Genomic DNA, 20,619 nt, shown 5'->3' with positions numbered 1-20,619 from the left:
AGAGGGAACCATAGGTACAGAGGCACAAAGAGGGGAAACAGCTTGGAAGGTCAGAGGTGAGCAACAGGAGCTATTGTGGCTGCAGGACAGGGAGCGAGGCAATCAAAAGAGTGGTTTCTATTTTTCATATCGCTCAGGAACAGGTTTAACACTGTATCTTGGATGTGCAAAAAGAAATACTGCTTTTTCTCTCTCTATAGCTGACCTGATTTTTCTCACAGATGCCACTCTGAATAGGAGTTGAGACTGAAAGAAGGGACCAGGAATTTAAACCTGCCTATTTGTGGTATATTCATCACTTTCAGTTGACTCCATAGTATTTGCAAGATGTCAGGGAAGAGAAGCCGTAGGTCCACACACCACAGCAGTTGTCTGCTGCCCTCTGGCTCCTCCTGCCTCCATTATGACAGATGGAGCCGGAGCTCTTGTCTCGTCCTTGTGCATCTGGTCAGGTGACAAGGTTGGGGGACACTTTACTTACCTGTCTCTGGAGAACTCTTAGTCTGTTCTCTGGGTTCAGTTGGCCCAGAGGTCTTTCCTGCAGTCACCCTACTTCCATTTTCTCTGATTCCACAGTTTCTTCTCCCTAAGGTCTGAGGACTCCTTTGATTCCCAGTATAAAGCACTTCAGCATGACCTCATCATTCCTCTATGGCATCTTTGCCAGCAGCAACATCATCTTCCCACATCCTTCAAGAGGCAGGCAGGAACCTCTAAGTTTCCTCTGTGCCACAAGGAAGGCTCCGGGTAACTAATGCTCTCATTACCTACCCGGCTCTGCTGCCATTTTCACTTTGTTGCATCATTCACTGTTGGTGCCCTACATGGTGAAATCTTCCCAGAGTTGTGAATGGGAAGTGGTAGAGGCTTCTCTACTTTTGGCTTTCTTCTTGACTCTTGTCCTGTCTGACACTAGCCCCTCAGATCTTACGGTCTAGGGAGGTGTGCTGGTGATCCCTAACATATATGCACCTGACAACTTGCTTCCCCGACCTCTCTTCTATTTCTGGTAAATTCTCTGAGCTGGAAGAAGTAGGTGTCCTTCTTCCTTATGGTGGTTTTAAAGTGTGTCTGCAAATTCCTCGATGCTCTTTCCAACAAGAGATGGAGTCTGTGTTACTTTTCATGAACCTGGGTGGACATTTGTGACTTCCTTGATGAAAAGAACATGGCAGAAGTGATGCAGTGTGACCTAAGGCTGGATGAGAAAAGGCCATTCCATTTCTGCCAGTTTCTCTTGGGACTTGCTGTGGGAGCCTTCAGCCACCATGTGAGAAGTCCAGCTACCCTGAGGCCACCATTTGGGGAGACTGTGGGGAGAGATGAGAGGAAGAGAGAGAGGGAGCAGGGGAGAGAGAGAGATCTGAGGAGCTTGAGCTGTTAGGTGTGCATGTGTGCCCGACCCAGGGGCCAACATGCAAGTTAAGAAGTGTCAGTTTCAGCCACTATCTGACTGCACCCTGAGTGAGAAGCACCTACCTAAGCTCATTCAATGCTCAAATTCATGAGCAAAGTAAACAACTGCTCTTATTTTAAGTTACTCTTTTGGAGTGGTTTGTTCATAGATGACTGAAGCACCCACTCCTCCTGGAGCTCACGTTCTCACCAGTCTTTCTCTTCTTTCTTAAATAATCTCTACACTATAGCTCATAATTAAACTGTGGGTCCAGACCTCTAAGTGGAGTGACCAGTGACCCTGATTTGGACTAAGGGGGAGGGGGGCAGTTCTGGGATGTGGGACTTTCAGTGCTAAAACTGGGAAAGTCCTGGGCAAATCAAAATGAGTTGGCCACCCTACTCCAAGGTTTGCTTATGTTATATAAAAGAAGCTGAACGGATTTAGAGATTTTAGAATTAGTGCATTACTATTTTTTGATAAGAATCTTAATAAACAAATTTGGGCATGGAAGCTGATGCTTTGTTCTAGATGGTATCTGTCCTACCAAAGGGATGGATGCTACAGAGTCAGTGAGTGGGCTGCCATAGGCAAAGATAATGGTACAATATGAAAATATTTCAAAAATGTCTCATAATGTACAGATGGGGAAATTGGATCCAGACAAGGCCACTAAATTTTCCAAGGGCTAATAGTGACTAGGCCATGATTGGGACTTCAGTCCAGGGCTCTTACCTCCATTTTATGTCATTTCCAATCCTTACCAATATCTACCATGTAAATACGGTATAATAGTGAACCCTGGAAAACACTTAGGCTGAAGGAGAGGTGTCTTTATCATCAGTAAGACGGTTCACCATCTTCAGCAACAGGCAGCACCGCTTAGACTAGACTCTAATGTCAGCCATACCTAGGCAAACTAAGATCCAGAAAGTACATCTTGCTTCAAAAAGAAAACCCTAAACCAACTTCAGGTCTGTTTTGAAATGGAGTGTTTAACAATCTCATTATATGTTAGTGAAAAATTGTTGGCTCTGGTGCTGCTGTCCCAGATGAAGCCAAGTTAACTTTGGGCCCAGACTTTAGGGCTCTTCACGAACATGAGGGCTGGGAGGCTTCCAGCTGGCAGCAAAGCTGGTGTAACTGGATATGGGCAGACGAACCTTCCTGGGTGTGTCTTGTGGCAAAGGAACCCAGACTGCTTTGGCTAATAAATAGGAGACTGGTAGCTGTCCACACTGCCTAGAGCTGAAGATGGCAAACCAGGTGGGAGGGAGGTGGAGGAGGAGAGCATTACTGTGACGTCGGACTTGGCAGGAAGCTGCCATTACTGTGCTTGCCCCACCTCTGTTTAGAAAGTACATGTGGTACGTGTAGGTGTGGGCTGTTAACAGCCAGAGTAGAGCTGTTATCAAAGAAGGCAAATTGCTCACTCATACGACTTCAATGACTTGGTTACCCAAGAGCCAGCCCCATCCTGTCCAAGGGAGCCAGGAAGAAACTCTGTTCTGACCAGGAAGGCAACGTGGTAATGAGGCCATGAGTCAGTCACACACAAATTGGATTCAGCTGGTGTGAGCAGGCATGTGTGCATTTCATATAATGATTACAAGAAAAAGCCTTAAAATTTTGCACAACCCTTGAACTCATTCATGAGAAACTAAAAGTTTAAAAAGAAAATGAGTTAAAGCTCTTGGGATGGGATACTTCTGAGATTTTTAACATTTGGTTTTCTTCTATGTTTCTTCCTCTCCGTTCCTTCCCTTGAAGCAGGGTAGTTAAGTATGTTCTTTGCTTCCCTGGAGGGATACGGTAGGGAGAAAAGCAAGCTTTGGGAGCAGAGATGGGGAAGGTGTGGGGCAGAAAACACATAAATAACATGTTTGCCAGAAACCCCAAAGAATAAAGATTTCTCTGAGACTAAAGAGAGATTTCCCAGGGCTGCAGAGGGAACATAAGGAAAACAGAGAACTCTGCAGTTCTCCCCTCTGAAGGGGCAGAGAAGAAACATGCCCTGACTCTCTCAACATTCATTCATTCATTCATTCATTCATTCACTTCTGTATACACCATGAGCTGTTCTAAGAGCAGTGAACAGATACATAAAGATCCTTGCCCTCATGGAGCTTTCATTTTAGTACACAGCAAAATGTATGAGATTCTGGTATACCATACCCTGTTCTAAGCGCACGGCATGTATTCAGTTCTTACAACGGGTTGTGTTAGATACCATGTTCCCAGCTAACAAATAAAATTGAGACAGAGAGGTTACATAATTTGCTGATCTCATAGCTAGTAGGTATCAGAGCTGAATATTGAACCCAGAAAGCTGGTTACATTTCTCTTAAATGCTTGCTTAATTTCTAGGCAGGGTGTTGGGCGGGTGGCAAGATTCTAGAGTTGAGAAAGCTGCTTGGGGCAGTTTCACAGAGGCACGCAGTACCCTGGAAGTTTAGGACAGCAGTGGGAAGACTCTGAAATGCCACCTCGAGGTTGGATGTCTCTGAGTCGGTCTTTCCCTGACTGCCTTCCACTGTCCAAGATTCTAGGATTCCAGCATGAACAGAGGGTAGGGGCCCTGGCCTGATGCCCAGCAGTAGGGAAGCCCAAAACAGTAATTAAGCTGAGTTAAGAGAATAAAAGTAATAAAATACAAAGAATGACAAAAATAATGAGAGAAGGAGAATAAATATTTTTTTAATCCTGAGTTCCTGGGCTAAGGAATATTCTGGGAAGTGTGGGATTAGAAAGTGCTATGCGTTGTCAGTGGGAGGAGTTGAAAGTCTGAATCTCTTCCCTACATTTTGCCCCTGGTATTGGGGCCTTGTGAAAGGAAGACCTAGGATCTCATGATTCCTAAAGATGGAAACCTAATCAGTCAGAATATCCACTCATTTTTTCAGAAAAATGAGTTGTTAGAATTCTACATGGATGTGGTCTACTCTCTGTGTCTATCAACATTCTATTAAAAAAAATGAACAATATGCAGTATAATTAGTCTCTAATCAGTACAAATATATCAGATTATTTGGTTGTCTCACAAAACACAAACCAGGATCTGTAGTAAAGTTTAGAACTGAACTCTCTGCTGTCAGTGCTGTCAGCTACTTACACTGAGAAAATAAATTTTCCAGTCTACCCTACCTGTCATAATCCAGAGATTTAATAGTTGCATAAACAGATGCAGGCCCTGTCCACACAGGGAAGATTGTTCAGTTTCTCTCTGTTTAAAGACAAAATTAGAAGTCACTGCTATTGCATTGGTTTTTAAAGCCAGCTTTTCTAAGGTGTGAGGCCATTTCCCTTGAATAACTTTTGGTAATTTATTCAGGGGGTCTAAACTCTTTTTTTAAAAAAATTAATTTAGATTACCATAAGTAATATATTCTGACTCTATTTGTCTTCTTTGCTGCTTGAAGACATTATCTGTTTTATTATGAATTTCCCTTTATATAAGAATCCAGTGCTTTGTTCTTTCCAGAATTTATGGACAGACAAATTGGTTTCCTTTGATGACAGGCAGTGTGCCCGCATAGTCCATACTCACTGGCTGTCTTGAGTTCCTCATCCCCTGCTCGTGAATCAGCCCTTTAAAACTAGGCTTTCTGCTCTCAGCACTCACTCCACTTAGGCGACCAGTGAGTTTCAATTTTCTGTCTTCCCACTTCAGCTCTTATCCCAGGTACTGAGTGGATGTCTTGCTCTTCCTCGTGTGTGCTCATGCAGAAACTTGCATCACACTGCCTTGTCTGTTCCTAAATGAGCCTAAGGCATAAGGTGGCCTGCAGTGTTAAAGGGGAGTGGGGACAAAAATGTTTGTACTAGTTTCCTATTGCTGTTGTAACGAATTACCTCCAACTGAGTGCCTTAAAACAACAGAAGTTTATCCTGTACAGTCCTGGAGGTCAGAAGTGCCACATCAGTTTCACTGGGCTAAAGTCAGGTGTCAGCAGGGCTGGTTCCTCTGGCAGTTCTGCAGGGAGAGTCCATTTCCTTGCTTTTTGCAGCTTCTACGGCTGGTTACCTTGCTTGGCTTTCTTGGCTTGTGGCCTCTTCTTCATCTTTCAAGTTTATCACTCTAGTTCCTGTTTCTGATATCACATTGCCTTCTCTCTGACTCTGACTCCTCCTGCCTGCCTCTTGTAAGTACCACTGTGATTATATTGGGTCAATCTGGATAATCCAGAATCATCTTATTTCAAGATCCTTAATTTAATTATATCTGTAAAGTCCCTTTTGCCATGTAAGGTAACATATTCATAGGGTCTGGGAATTAGCATATGGACATATTTGCAGGACCATTATTCAGCTTACCACAAAGGTTAATAGTAAACCTGGCAAACTGGGGGAGAGGGGGCTCCCTCCAGCCCCCAGTACATCCATGGCTGAGATGTTCAGCAGTCCTCTCTCAGTGAGAACACTGTTCAGTGTTGTTCAGGAACTCCCAGCAGTCCTACTACCCATAGTAATCTGTGATGCAACAACAGCTTGACGAACCTGATCATCTTATCTTCCCTTCAGAGTCGAGCAGTGCTGCTCCCCACTGCTGCTTCCTCTAGTGTGTTCACATTCACCCTTCCCAAGTGCAGTAGTCAGGGTTCACCAGAGAAACAGACCAGTAGGATAACTATATAGATATAGATATAGATATAATCAGTAGGATATCTATCTATCTGTCTGTCTGTCTATCTATCTATCTATCTATCTATCTATATCTAACTATATCTATATATATATATGATGAGAAATTGGTTCACACAACTATGGAAACTGAGAAGTCCCAGGATCTGTTGTCTGCAAACTGGAGACCCAGGAAAGCCAGTGGTATAATTTAGTCCAAGTCCAAAGGTCTAAGAACCAGGGAGCTGATGATGTAAATCCCAATCCAAGGGCTGGAGAAGATAAGATGAGTCATCCCAGCTCAAGCAGTGAGGCAGGGGAAAAAGGGGCAAATTCCTCCTTCCTTCTTCTACCTTTTGTTCTTTTCAGACTTTCAAAGAATGGGATGATGCTTACCCGTATTGGGGAGGACGGCGTGCTTTATTGAGTCCACCAATTCAAATGCTGATCTTATCCAGAAACACTTTCACAGACACACCTAGAAATAATGCTTAATCTAGGCACGCATGATCACTGAGATTGACACATAAAATTAACCGTCACACTGAGGGAGAGGCTGTGCGTGCATGGGCTTGTCACCGTCCATCATGAAGGGCCCCTACTGGGCATGGCTGAATTCTTAATGATCAAATTCCCTCTTGGTCAAATTGATCCAAATGTCAATTAGTGATGCACAGCCTTAAAACTGCAGGTTTTGTGAACTGTTTTTGAATAGAACTGCATGGCTCATGTTTTATATTTTATTTTATTTTAATTGTAGTATAGTTGATTTACTATGTTGTATTAGTTTCAGGCGTACAGCAAAGTGATTCACTTAAACATATACATATATATTCTGGTTCAGATTCTTTTCCATTATAGGTTATTACAAGATATTAAATATAGCTCTTTGTGCTATACAGTAGGTCCTTGTTGTTTATGTATTTCATATGTAGTAGTGTGTATATATTAATCCCAAACTCCTAATTTATCCTTCTCCTCCACCTCTTTCTCCTTTGATAACCATAACTTGTTTTTTAATGTCTGTGAGTCTATTCCTAATTTGTAAAGAAGTTTGTTTGTATCATTTTTAAGATTCCACATATAAGTGATATTATATGGTATTTGTCTTTCTCTGACTTACTTCATTTAATATTATAATCTCTAGGTTAATCCATGTTGCTGTAAATGGCATTATTTCATTTTTTATGGCTGAGTACTATTCCATTTGTGTGTGTGTGTGTGTGTGTGTGTGTGTGTGTGTGTGTGTGTGTATACACATATATACACATATCACATCTTCTTTATCCAGTCATCTGTCAATGGACATTATATTTTATGTAGCCCAGAATATGTTTTTATTTTTCTAGATCATATCCAGCCATTTTTAATTTGATGGATTTTGAACTTGAGACACCTCAAATACAATATCACTCCCCAAAGACGAAACAAAATTTTACACAAATTGATTGTGTTTACTTCATACAAACTGCACTGGCTTTCTCACCTGAAACTCCAGATATTCTTTGTGTGTGTGCTGTCCTCTAGCGTGGGCATCTAGTACATGGAAACCCTTGTCTGTGAATTCAGTCCTAGGCAGTCACTTGCTTCTCCTTCAGGAGAGGGAACACTCCTAAGTCCAGTAAGTGTTCCTGTAACATCCTGTACATATTTAAATTGCTAAATTTAATTCATTCCATTGTCATCATTATGTCTGTCAACCCCACTGGATGCTGGACTCTTCAGGTCATTTTAATATCATCTGTCTGTATATCCACATAGCAATCTTGGCATCTGAGGCATTGTGAGTCCTCTGCAAATTAAATGGATTTGTTTATTGAAGGAAGAACTCATGCACCTTATTTGATAACATGATGAGAGCTTTGCATCACTTTCTGGTTTTCTTTTTCCTTGCATGCCAGGAAACTTCAAGCCAGATTTTATGCTCTGTGACAGTAACTATCTTACTCCAATTCTGAAAGATTTTTGACTTCTATTTTTATTTTTCTTTAAATTAACCTGGCCACATATTTTTATTATAAGTGATGCCAAATGCTTTTTAGAACTACAAATAACATAAATTAAAAATAAACATATTTATGACCCAGCAATCCCACTCCTGGGCATATATCCAGAGGGAACCCTAATTCAAAAGGCCACCTGCACCCCAGTGTTCATGGCAACACTATTTACAATAGCCAAGACATGGAAACAACCTAAATGTCCATAGACAGATGACTGGATAAAGAAGTTGTGGCATATTTATACAATGGAATACTATTCAGCCATTAAAAATGATAAAATAATGCCATTTGCAGCAACATGGATGGCCCTGGAGAATGTCATTCTAAGTGAAATAAGCCAGAAAGAGAAAGAAAAATACCATGTGTTATCACTCACATGTGGAATCTAAAAAAAAAAAGACAAATGAACTTACATATAAAACAGAAACAGACTCGCAGACATAGAATACAGACTTGTGGTTGCCAGAGGGATGGAGAATGGGAAGGGATAAACTGGGAGTTCAGGATTTGCAGATACTGACTGGTATATATAAAATAGATAAACAAGTTTATACTGTATAGCACAGGAAAATATATTCAATATCTTGTAGTAACTTATGGTGAAAAAGAATATGAATATGAATATATGTATATTCACATATGACTGAAGAATTGTGCTGTACACTAGAAATTGATACAACATTGTAAACTGACTATACCTCAATAAAAAAATTAAAATAAAAAAATAAAATTGGGAAATTTTGGTTCACTCTGATTTATATTTAAGGAAAAGCAATGCCTTCACCATAGTGAACCTAATCACCATGATGGTAACATTAAGAAAAATCAAGGAGCAATAACTATTAGATAAACATGGGAAGGTGGTATGTATTATGCTTATATAAGAAAGAAAAATGGGGATCATTCAAAGAATTGACTGCTGATGTATAAACTACAAATACTTATACTTACGTGGGGAGAGTTGCTGAAGTTGATTTGGTGTGGGTAGATATTAGGTACCTGGAAGGACCATGTTTTGAAAAAATGTACTTTACCTTTAGTTATTTAATAGTTTTTATTATTTTTTATATCTAGGAGAAGGAGAAAAAAGACATAGAAAATCCCAAGGACTTCTCAGAGGAAAAGGAATATTATAAACCTGGTGAAAAAACTGCACAGTGGTCCAATTATGAGAAAGCCTAAGTACTAAGACAGATACTAAGTACTGGAGTCAGACAGCAGAGTCTGAGAGCTGCACCTCTATCACAATGAGAGAAAAGCAGTATTAGATTTGAGATTGGGGAATGGTTGCCTTGGCTAGTGACACTAATCATCAAGAATATTACTTTGTGAAGTGAGGAGGATTTTCTTTGTCAGATTACTCTTCGTTTTGTTACAGGCTTACCAAAAGGCCTAGGGCCAGAGTGAAATGGGAAAACAGAAAACAACCGGAGAGAGAAGAAAAATCAAAATGCTTGAAGACAAAGCAGAGCTTTACTTATTTAAAGTTTTACTTTGGAAAACTTGGAAAATTTGAGAAAGTAAGGAAGTCCAGCATTTTCTTGAGCTGAAAACAGACCATTGGTCTTATTTATAAAGCAAACAGCACTTTCTAAATGGAAACAAATAAATGAAAGAGTTAGCAAAGAAGCAGTTATCTCACCAGCAAGTGAGTCAATATTTGCTCTTTATGGTGACCAGAAGTATCTGGTTTTGGTTTTTAAATCTGATTGTGTAAAATTTTAGAAATTCTTACTAAAGGTTAAAAAAGGTACATAAGTTCAACTTTTAATAAAAAATTGGAAAGAACTTTCTAACAGTAGGAGAGATTTCCTCTTACAAGTAAACTCCAGTTTTAGAATTTAAAATGTTCTTATTTAAAACATTTTTGTTTGTCAAAGTTGATGGGACTATCTAAACAGTAGGAGGTGGGAAAGGAATGTGCCTATGGAAAATGCTGGGATCTGTAGTGGGAAAGGAAGCTCCGAGAGGGTTGGCTGAGCTTGGCCCATGGTGAGAGCTCTCTTCCTTGACAGCTGCTCCCAAGAGGGCACAGATCATTTAGCCCTTGTGTTTGAAACCTCCTACATTCATTACTAACATTTAACCATGAGATTTCACATGCAAATCCACATTTCTGATTTCTCTTGGAAAATCTGATAGCATTCCACCATAGCAACTATCACTGAGTGGGACTGAATAGCAGCTGTTCATGTTCCAGCCCCTTCCTATGCCTCTATTTCTTCAGACATGGAGGCTGAATATCAGTTGTCATCCATCCATTCATGTGATTGCAGTTTTGTCTTATGGGTAGAATTAATGGAATATTGGAATATGTCCTATAATCTCATCTGTATCAAAAGTGTGATACAGACCAAGATGCCACGTAATTCAAGAACAATGGGAGAAAGTATATTTCCTTGAGAAAGCTAATGATCCTGGGGAATAAAATGCATATAATATAGATCTGTACAGAAATCACCTGCCTGTTTTACTCATTTACTCCCTTGTAGACTTTGGGTTTAAGGTGCCTGGTTTAGCTTCTGTACCTGTGATCTCATCTTCGGGCCTACATCACCCCATAGGCTGAAATCACATGTTTATTATTCCAAGAGACAGTCCCCTTTTCTTTCTTTTCAATGAAATGCTTGGTTGTTTTTTTTTTTTTTAATGGTGGCAAAGTGCCTACAGCTGGGTCTATGCCAAATTTTTAAATCACATTCTTGTATTTTTTAGCTTCTCTTGTTGCTAGCCATGTAACCCAGTTCTGACCAACAAGATGTGGGCAGAACATGCTCACAAGCTGGGGAATTTTTTATTTGCCTATAAAAGAGGACAGGAGCAGTTGGTTTGGCTCTGGACCATTCCCCCTCTTTTCCTGCTTTGAAATGGAGAAGTTCTCTGAAGAGGCAAAAACCATCTTTTCATCACAGGGAGATAGCCACGGGGGCAAAAGCCAGTCTGTGAAGAATACTGAGCAGAAATAAGCAAGAATCTTGGCCCTTGGGTGTGGCTGAGTAGCTAAACCAATTGCCAATAGCTGCCTAGCTTTGGTTATATGAGAAAAATAAATTCTTCATTGTTTAAGTCATGGTTGTTCAGCTTTTCTGGTCCTTGCAGACAAAGGTATTCCTACTTGATACACTCCTATATGCACAGTGCTTCCCACTGTTTCTGTTCATCCCACATCAGCTGAATTATGCCAACACCCCAATTCAGTTCCTATTGGACAATATTTGCAAAGCATGGCACTAGCACTGGAATGGGGGTTCTACAAAGATGACTAAGACAAATTCCTTGTCTTTAAGTAGCTTGTTATCTAGAAGGGAGAACTAGATACATGTACACACAATGCAACACAGAGTAGGACAGTGTTATGGAAGAAGTGCGGGTTGTCATGGGGTTTTCAGAGGGGTGTGACATAGGTGTGTTTTTTGGTTCACAACTTCCTCAGGAATTTCCTGAGTGTAACCTGAAACTGGCACCCATACACAAAGGGCAAAGAAAGACCCAAGAAAAGATGCAGATCACTCCAGATTGGTAGGTGGCAGGTTTAATAAGGAAGAGAACTTACTTATAAGGCTTGTCTTGGGCAGCCACAAGATGAGTGGATTTTCGTGCCCGCCCACCAGAATCTTCAAATGGAGGACAGCTTTTCTCATTAGAGACATTTCAGTGTTCCATAAAGACAGGCATTGCTGACTATTATTTAAGGCTTGCTGGGTGAATTTAGTTAGGGCTTCTATGTGTGCTATAATGTCCTCCAGGCCAATGGAGAGAACAAACAGTGACCAAATGATTGTACCGGTGGAACACAGAGTATGTCCACCTAACCTTCAAGAAAAGGAGGTTGGCAGCTTTAGAAACTTGACCTGATTGTACATACCATACATGTTGCTTGGGGAGGCAGCACTGTCAGACATGAGGAGGTGGACTGGGGGTGCGATATGCCAGACTAGGTCCCCTACCTTCTCCGCTCTTTAAATTGTGTGTATTCTATTCCAGGTACAATGTGTTTCAATGGGTCTGGCTTGCCGTGGGATGACGGACTCCCAGAGGAGACAAAGTAACTCACTTATCCAGGTGAGACATCCCACTGCATATTCCAGTTTTTTTCCCCAGGCATGATGGGGCTTGGTGTTCTCAGCAGCATAGCATGTTGACCTATTGTGAGAGTCAGGCAATGGCTTTTTCCTACCATTCTCATACCTTTACAGTATTGGGTGCCTTGTCAGGGGTCCCGCATCTGGCATATGCGGCAACAGGCAGTACTGGTTGGTTATTCACATGTATTAAAGCCTGAGGAAGTACTTTAGTTCACCCAGCTAAGGTGATTTTACTTGTTAGAAATTTAATCTACTGCTGAATATTCCATTTTTCCTTTCTACCAGCCCTGTTGCTTGCAGATTATAGGGGAGATGGAAACTCTATTTAATGTCATGTTCTTTTGCCCATCATTATCTTTGTAATGTGATCCTCTGATCACTGTCTATTCGAACAGGGTATCCATACATGGTACTCGGCTTCTGTAATCCCCTAATAGTAGCAGGCTGGTTTGCATGGCAACAGGTGAAAGCTTAAGTTAAACCAGACACAGTGTCCACACAAACCAAGGCATATGTAGAGCCCTCACTCACAGGGAGGGGGCTAATGTAACCAATTTGCCGATCCCTCCCCAGTTGGGAACTGCAGTGGATGTGTCAGATCACAATGTTGCCTTGGGCACTGTTTAGAATACACAGGACATGCTGTTACCGCATTAACCAAGTCACTGTGTTTCCAGGGCAATTAGGCATCCTTGGCAATATGCCATCCCACCCAAGCAGTGCAGTGGCTGCTGCTTTTATGTACCCAATCTGCTGTAGCTACTGAAGGGTCAGTTGCATGGGCTCATTTCTGAGCTGGAGCATCAGGTTCCTGATTGCCAGGGGGTGTCAGTGCCTAATGACCCAGGATGTGGAAAACAGTGAAGACTGCCTCAGGCTTTCGGGGCCAAACCCAGATGTCCCTTCATACATCCTGACCCCACAAAGACCAACTCATGAATCATCCACCCTTGCTTCCCATTGTCCAGACCTGGGACCAAAATCCGAGGGGCATTCTCCTCCTCTGTTGTTCTGCCCCAGGTCCTGATCCACACCTTCTGGGGTCACAAACACATCTAACTCAAATGATAGCCCTGCTTGGGAGGTGCCCAGAGCTTTAATCTGCATCATCAGTATTTTTGCCTTCTCAAAGGTGGCTTGCTCTTCTGATTTCTTTACTGGGTGAACATACTGTGCCAACTAAGGAATAAAAGTCCTCTAAAACCCTAAAATTTCTACAAAGCTTTGCATTTCTTTTGCATTCTTAGGGGTTGGATAGGCTTGCAACTTATTAAACACAGCTTCTAAGACAACACACATTTTATCTGACCAAACGACTCCCAGAAACATGGTGGTGGTGACTGTGCCTTGAATTTTCTGTGAGTTCACTGCCCATTTTCTACCTCACAGATTTCTAGCAAGTCTTCACATGTTAACATTGTATCAGCAGTGTAATGGGCCCATTTTACTGATGTGGGGAAGTAGAACAGGGACAGGTCTTGGCTACCATCCCATGACATGTTGTGGGGCTATGCAGGTAGCCTCAGGGAAGCACTTGAGAGGTCCATTGTTGCTCCTCCCATATAAAGGCAAATTTATCTCAGTTATCAGAAACCTGTTCTTGTGAAAATATTTTCTGTGAATCTCCTTGAATATAAAGCACTTTTGCAGGAACCCTTTTTGTCAAGGCATCAGAGTAAAATAATAACTATTTGCAAATGACAAAAGATGTAAAAATATGGCCATGGTTAAAGTTCTGATGAGATCTTTATAATGCAATTGTTAAGTGAATTTGGTTATTTCTGTGACATACATTTTAAAATTGTGACTGATAAAACATTATACCAGTGTTGCCGGTGGATGCAACCGGTATTCCAGGTTCTTGTCCCGTCCCAGAAAGAATTCAGAGACGAGACATAGTGGTTAAAAAAGTAAAGTAAAATTTTATTAAAAGATGGATAGTACACTCTCAAGGGGAGAGCAGGCAGGCTCAGGTGAGCGGCTGCCCTGTGTTTCTTTGGCAAGTTAGTTACATAGGGTGTAAAAATGAATGGACAGAATATTCATTGGGGAGGGAAGTGTTTGGGGTCGTATTCCCTGATTATCATCCCAACTCCACCTTCCCAAAGGGAGGAGGGATTTTTGTCTTTATTTAGTCTGGATTGGAAGTGCCATGGGATTGTTACACGATGGGTACTTCTAATCTACAAGGCTAATTTTATTGAAATGAGGGTATAATGAGCAAAAGGTTACATTCGGACACTGGAAATTCCTGCCTTTCCTCACCTTTCTTTGTCAGTCTCCAGGCTACTCATCACCCCTACAGGTATGACCACTTATCAGCCCAAAGATTCCTGCTTTTCTTTCTCTGCCCAGGGACCCCTGGTGCTTACATGATGTATGGTTTCCTGCATTTGGCTTATGCCCCTCCATTCTGCCCAATTCCTGCCATTTGGTCTGTGTTCCCCTTTCTCTGCTCACATCTAGCTATCTGCCCACTCTAACACCAGGGCATATCAGATTTTTAGGGATTTCATACAATGTCCTTCATATTCTTTGTCTAAAAAGAAACACATTCTATTTTTCTTATCTATTTTTCGTATACAGTCATTTTCTTTCACTCTTTTTCTAGTAGTTTTGTAAAAAACCTCGACTCTTTTACAAATCAGTTTTGGTAATATACTCTGTAAGTAGAAACCTGTAACGACTGCACAACTTACATCTTAAAGGCATACGTAAACACGCAGACAGACACAAACAGAAACTCCATGACTTCCACTCTAAAACTTTAGCCCTGAATCAGATACACACTCATATAGCTAAAGCTTTTTACTGGTATTTGTGATCTTTTGGAGGCTGTGGACTAGATTTTGGGGCAAAGGAACTTCTACAGCAGTCTGTGTTTTAAAAAGCCTTTCCCTACCCACCCATCCCACCTCGCTTTTTCTTTAGTCTCTGTAGGCAATGTTTTGGTTGTCTCCCAGGGTGTTTATATTTCAAAGACATAATAAGATTTACAACTTCAAAAGACAGAGAAAGAAATTGCTATTTAAATTTTCCTTTGTAGTAGGATGGCATACAGCCAGTTCACCTGTTTCCTCATCAATTACTGTAGCATCCTCCTCTTTAATCTCATCACTTTCCCAGGGATTCCACATCTTAGCACGAAATCAGGCTTTGTCACAAGTGCTTGGACCTTAATCCATGGCAACTTTCTCCCTCCTAGCTTTGCAAAATACTACGCTAAGCTCTCCAACTTATTATCCTGCTCTCTCACCTTGTCTGCCAGCCCCAAAGCTAGCAGAGTAGCGGACAATTGCATGTCTTTCTTTAGCCTCAGCTTTTCTTCCAGCTCTCTAACTCAATCTCCAGCCTGGCTGCACCAGTTTACAGTGAAGGCCAGCCCACTGCAGCAGCCATTCATTTCCCTTCTTTGCTGCAAGGCACTATGTGCAGTTCCTCAAACAAAAATGCCAGCTGGCGTTTTGGGGGCATCCCCATATACATGCAGCAGACCACAGGCATCTAACATACAGGCCACTGTTCCCTGCAGACAGGTTGCTGGCCAAGTCGGGATTTCCCCTCTGGATGCCTCTTTCCCAGTGCACATATATTCAGTCTCCTGCCTGGCTTGCTGATTGTAGATTTGCAGCTTTCTTGGGGGTTTCCCGGCTGTAATCTGAAACTGATGTCTATACACGGAGGGCAGGAAGAGACCCCAAGAAAGAGGCAGATCACTCCAGATTGGTTGGTGGCAGGTTTAATAAGCAAGGGAACTTACTTACCATGCTTGTCTTGGGTAGCTGCACCCACCTGCCAGATTTTGAAAAGTTTATATAGAGGCCTTCACTGGGTTTAGTCACATATACTGTCCAGATGGTCTCAACAATATCCTGCTTTCTCAAGGTAATGTCCTTGGAACAGTTCCACGGTGGGAATGGTAGGTGGGGTGTATATTCCAAGGACAGGAGACATGGTAAAGAGCCTCTGATTGCCCTGGTTCAGCTTCCGCGTCACGTCTTTTGGATGACCTCCCTCAACACTATTGCATCTAATTCCTGGCTGGAGTCATCAGGAGAGATTTCTTAAAGAAGTTGAGATGAGTCTTGAATGTTGGACTAAATTTTAAGAAGATTGCCTTCTGGGAAGAGAGCCTATTAGAAGGAGAGTCATAGAGGCAGAAACATGCAGAAAATCTTAGGGAGCTTATGTTCTACAGCTCTCTGCTTCCACACTCCAGGACCGTGGGCCTCTGTCATCCTCCCAGTGAGCAATCCCGTTCCAGCCCTGCATCCTCACACATGCTCCTCTTCCTGCTCATGGGTCTCCGCTCTCCTCCAGTCCACTGGCTATCCTGGGAATACTGTTTCCTTAGGAAGAACATCTCTGAGTAGCCAAACTCAAGAAGTCCCACCTGCTGTCTCTCTCTTGTACTGTATTCTTTGCCTTTACAAAAATTTATACATTCATTTGTTTAGCAATTGTTAATATTTGTTGAAGATGTGTTATATTTCAGGCACTGGGTTCCTTTAGTAATTATAAATTTGTGTGTGTTTCTAGTAAACTTTTTATTGAAATACATATACAGGAAAGAGCACATATCAAAATTACAACTTCATGAATAAATGAAACATACACATGTAACCAGCCCCAGATCAAGAAACAGAGTATGACTGGGACCCTCAAAGCCCCATCATGTTTCAAGCCAGAAGGGTAATTATTATTTTGACTTCTAATAGCATAGGATGATTTTGCCTGCTTTTTGAACTTTTTGTAAGTGACACCATGAAGTATGTACCCCTTTGGGCTTGGGTTTCTTTCCATCTAAAAATGATGTATTTAAGAGTGTGAGAATTTTTTAAAATTATATAAATTTTAGGTGTACAGCATTATAATTTGACATTACAAAAGTGATCAGCACCACAAGTCTAGTTACCATCCCTCATCATATAGTTGACCCCCTTATTTCACTGTCCTTCCAACCTCATTCCCTTCTGGTAACCACTAATCTATTCTCAATATATCTGGGTGTTTTTTTTTAAATTGTTTCTTTTCTTTTTTTCAGATTTCACATATGAGTGAAATCTTATGATGTTTGTCTTTTGCCGTCTGACTTATTTCACTTAGCATAATACCTTCAAGATTCATTCATTTTGTCCCAAATGACAGGATTTCATTCTTTTATGGCTGAGTATATATTCCACTGTATATATAGTGTATATGGTGTGTGTGTGTGTGTATATATATGTATATATATCACTTCTTTACCCATTCATCCATTGATGGATACTTTGGTTATTTCCATATCTTGGCTATTGTAAATGATGCTGCAGTGAACATAGGGGTGCATATGTCTTTTCAAATTAATGTTTTTCTGTTCTTCAGATAAACCCAGAAATGGAATAGCTGGGTCATATGGTAGTTCTATTCCCAATTTTTTTGAGGAAACTCCATACTGCTTTCCCAAAGTGGCTGTACCAATTTGCAGTCCTACCAATAGTGCACAAGGGTTCTCTCTTCTCTGCATCCTCTCTGACACTTATTTTTTCTTGTCTTTTTGATAATAGCCATTCTAACAGGTAGAATGTGATATGTCATTATGGTTTTGATTTGCATTTCCTTGATAATTAGTGATTTTCAGCATCTTTTTGTGTGTCTGTTGGCCACCTGTATGTCTTCTTTGGAAAAATGTCTGTTCAGATCCTCTGCACATTTTTTAATCAGGTTGTTTATTTTTTTTATATTGAGTTATATGAATTCTTTATGTATTTTGGATATCAACTCCTTACTGAATATATGATTTGCATATATCTCTCCCATTCATTAGGTTGCCTTTTCATTTTGTTGATGGTTTCCTTTGCTTTGCAAAAGCTTTTTAGTTTGATGTGGTCCCACTTGTTTATTTTTCCTTTTGTTGCCCTTGCCTGAGGGGACATACCAAAAAAAATACTGCTAAAACTGATGTCAAAGAGCATACTGCCTATTTTCTTTTCTTCAGGTCTTACATTTAAGTCTTTAATACATTTTGATTTTGTTTTTATACATGGTTCAAGAGTGGATTGTGTATTTTAGTGTTACTAATTAGCATCTTTTTATTTCAGCTGAAAGAACTCCTTTCAGCATTTCTTTCTGCTGTTTCAGTAAGGCAAGTCTAGTGATGATGAACTTCCTCAGCTTTTGTTTATCTGGGAAAGTCTTTATCCTCCTTCATTTTGAAACATAACTTTGACAGATGCAAGTAATCTTGGTTGGCAGTTTTTAGACATGAGCCCTTTAAGAGCAGGTTTTTTTGTTCCCTGCAGTCCTTTATTTCTGGGTGTATTTATCATTGGTTTCCAAAGTCAGATGTTTTTAGGGCTTATTTTTCTTATCCAAGATCTAGTGATTGGGGTGCCTGATGTGGAGCTCAGATCTCTCACTCTGCAGGGGAAAGACCCATACTTTTGTTATCCTTCTTGGTTGTGGATCACTGTGGCTGGGGTGTACATTTTTCTTGGTAAGACCGTATCTCTGCCTCTCCTACCTGTCTCAGTGCTGTCCTTTGACCTTTTGTTGTGGAGGCTCTGTTTGTCCAGTTTTCTGGTTCCTTTTACAGGGAATTATTCCATATGCAGTTGTAAATTTGTTGTACTTATGGGAAGAAGTGAGTCAGGGTCCTTCTATGTTGCCATCTTGAGCCCTCCCCCATGTGGGATTTTTTTTTAATGTGTAGATTCTGTTGAAAATCTTGATATTCAAAAAAAGTAGTTTTGGATCTATTCTAAAAATTTTGGTTTCTAAATTAATTAAAATCAGAAGTGTTGATTTTATTGTTAAAGGAAATATTCATTCTTGTAAGACTTGACAGTTTCTACATAAATGATTGTTTGCTAAACAAAGTATCAAATATACATAGTAGTGTAGAAAGAAAATAAATGGGCATAAATAATTATTTACATATCAAAACAATCAACAAAATGAAAAGACAACTTATGGAATGGAAAAAATGTTTGCAAACTGTATATATTTGATAAGAAGTTAATATCCCAAATATATAAAGAGTTCATATAACTCAATAGCAAAACAAACAATCCAACTAAAAAATGGGCAAAAGACCTGAATCGACTTTTTTTCACATAAGATATATGAATGACCAACAGATGTATGAAAAGATGTTCAACATCTCTAGTCACTAGGGAAATGCAAATCAAAATCACAGATGAGATATTACTGCATGCCTGTTAGAGTGGTCATCATCAAAAAGACAAGAGCTAATAAGTTCTTGGGACAATGAGGAGAACGGGGAACCTTTTTGCACTGTTGGTAGGGTTGTGAACTGGTGCAACCACTGTGGAAAACTATATGGAGGTGCCTCAAAAAATTAAAAATAAAACTACTGTATAATTGAGCAATTTCACTTTGGGGAATATATTCAAAGGAAACAAAAACACTACGTCAAAAAGATTTCTGCACCCCTACGTTCATAGCAGCATTATTTACAATAGCCAAGATATGAAAACAACCTAAGTGTCCATCAGTGGAAAAATAGATTTAAAAATTTGTACACACACACACACACACACACACACAGAGTAGAATATTATTCTGCCATAAAAAACAAGGAAATCCTGCCATTTGCAACAACGTAGTTGGACCTTGAGGCATTATGTTAAATGAAATAAATCAGATGGAGAAAGACAAATACCATGTGATTTCACTCATATGTGGAATCTTAAAACAAAACAAGCTCATAGAGGTGGGGTTCCAGGGGAGGTGGAATTGAAAGAAGGTGGTCAAAGGGTACAAACTTCCAGTTATAAGATACGTAAGTACTAGGGATATGATGTACAATATAGTGACCATAGTGTTAACACTGCTGCCTAACAAATCTGAAACAGAGTAAATATTAACAGAGTAAATCCTAAGCGTTCTCATCACCAGGAAAATTTTTTTCTTATTAAAAAAATTGTATCTGTATAATGTTATGATGCTAACTAAATTTATTGTGACATTCATTTCATAGTATATGTAAGTCAAACCATTACACTGTACACCTTAAACATATACAGTGAACAATATCAATTATATCTTAATGAAACTGGAAAAAAAGAAAAAATAATTATTTAACCAATAGCAATAATTTTTTCTTTTTAAAAATTCTTTTTAAAGAATTTTGGATACACAAAGAATGGGAAAATACTGTCATAAGATTTTGCAGCATACAAAAGCATTTGATTCTAATTTATCATTGTTAATACTCCTGTCTTCTTCAGTAGTGTTGGACCTATGTCATCTTCTGTCAATTCATAGATTTATTAAGTGAACCATAAAGCATGCACGTATGTGGGATAGGTCTTGAGTGCAACATCTGCCATGGACTGCTTTAGTAAGACACAGGGCTTCAATGTTGATTTCATTTACTAGGTGTATCCTTTTCTTCTGAGCTGGATCATGTTACCCTTCTGGGGCTTCAGTAGGAATGGATGAGCTGCAAGGTAGACAAATAGTGCAATTAATTACCAGGACAGGCAATAACCAAGGCAAGGCAATTAAGAAA

General features: G+C 40.2%; 1 protein-coding gene across 8 annotated transcripts in view; it reads left to right on the top strand.

The window, feature by feature from the left end:
* Positions 1–20,619, top strand: part of NMD3 (NMD3 ribosome export adaptor) — a 172,616-nt gene that overhangs the window by 65,626 nt on the left and 86,371 nt on the right. For 3 of the 8 annotated variants that reach the window (XM_074368504.1, XM_074368541.1, XM_074368539.1), the window contains one exon: positions 12,004–12,081. The gene's annotated coding sequence lies outside the window, so the exon portion shown is untranslated. Of the gene's footprint in view, positions 1–9,397; positions 9,577–12,003; positions 12,082–20,619 lie in introns of those variants that run through there. The other 5 variants (XM_074368538.1, XM_074368531.1, XM_074368523.1 and 2 more) reach the window with 2 other exon arrangements.

Source organism: Camelus bactrianus, chromosome 1 (assembly GCF_048773025.1).
Source record: "Camelus bactrianus isolate YW-2024 breed Bactrian camel chromosome 1, ASM4877302v1, whole genome shotgun sequence".
Lineage (NCBI taxonomy): Eukaryota > Metazoa > Chordata > Mammalia > Artiodactyla > Camelidae > Camelus > Camelus bactrianus.
This window is presented reverse-complemented; position numbering and strand designations above follow the sequence as displayed.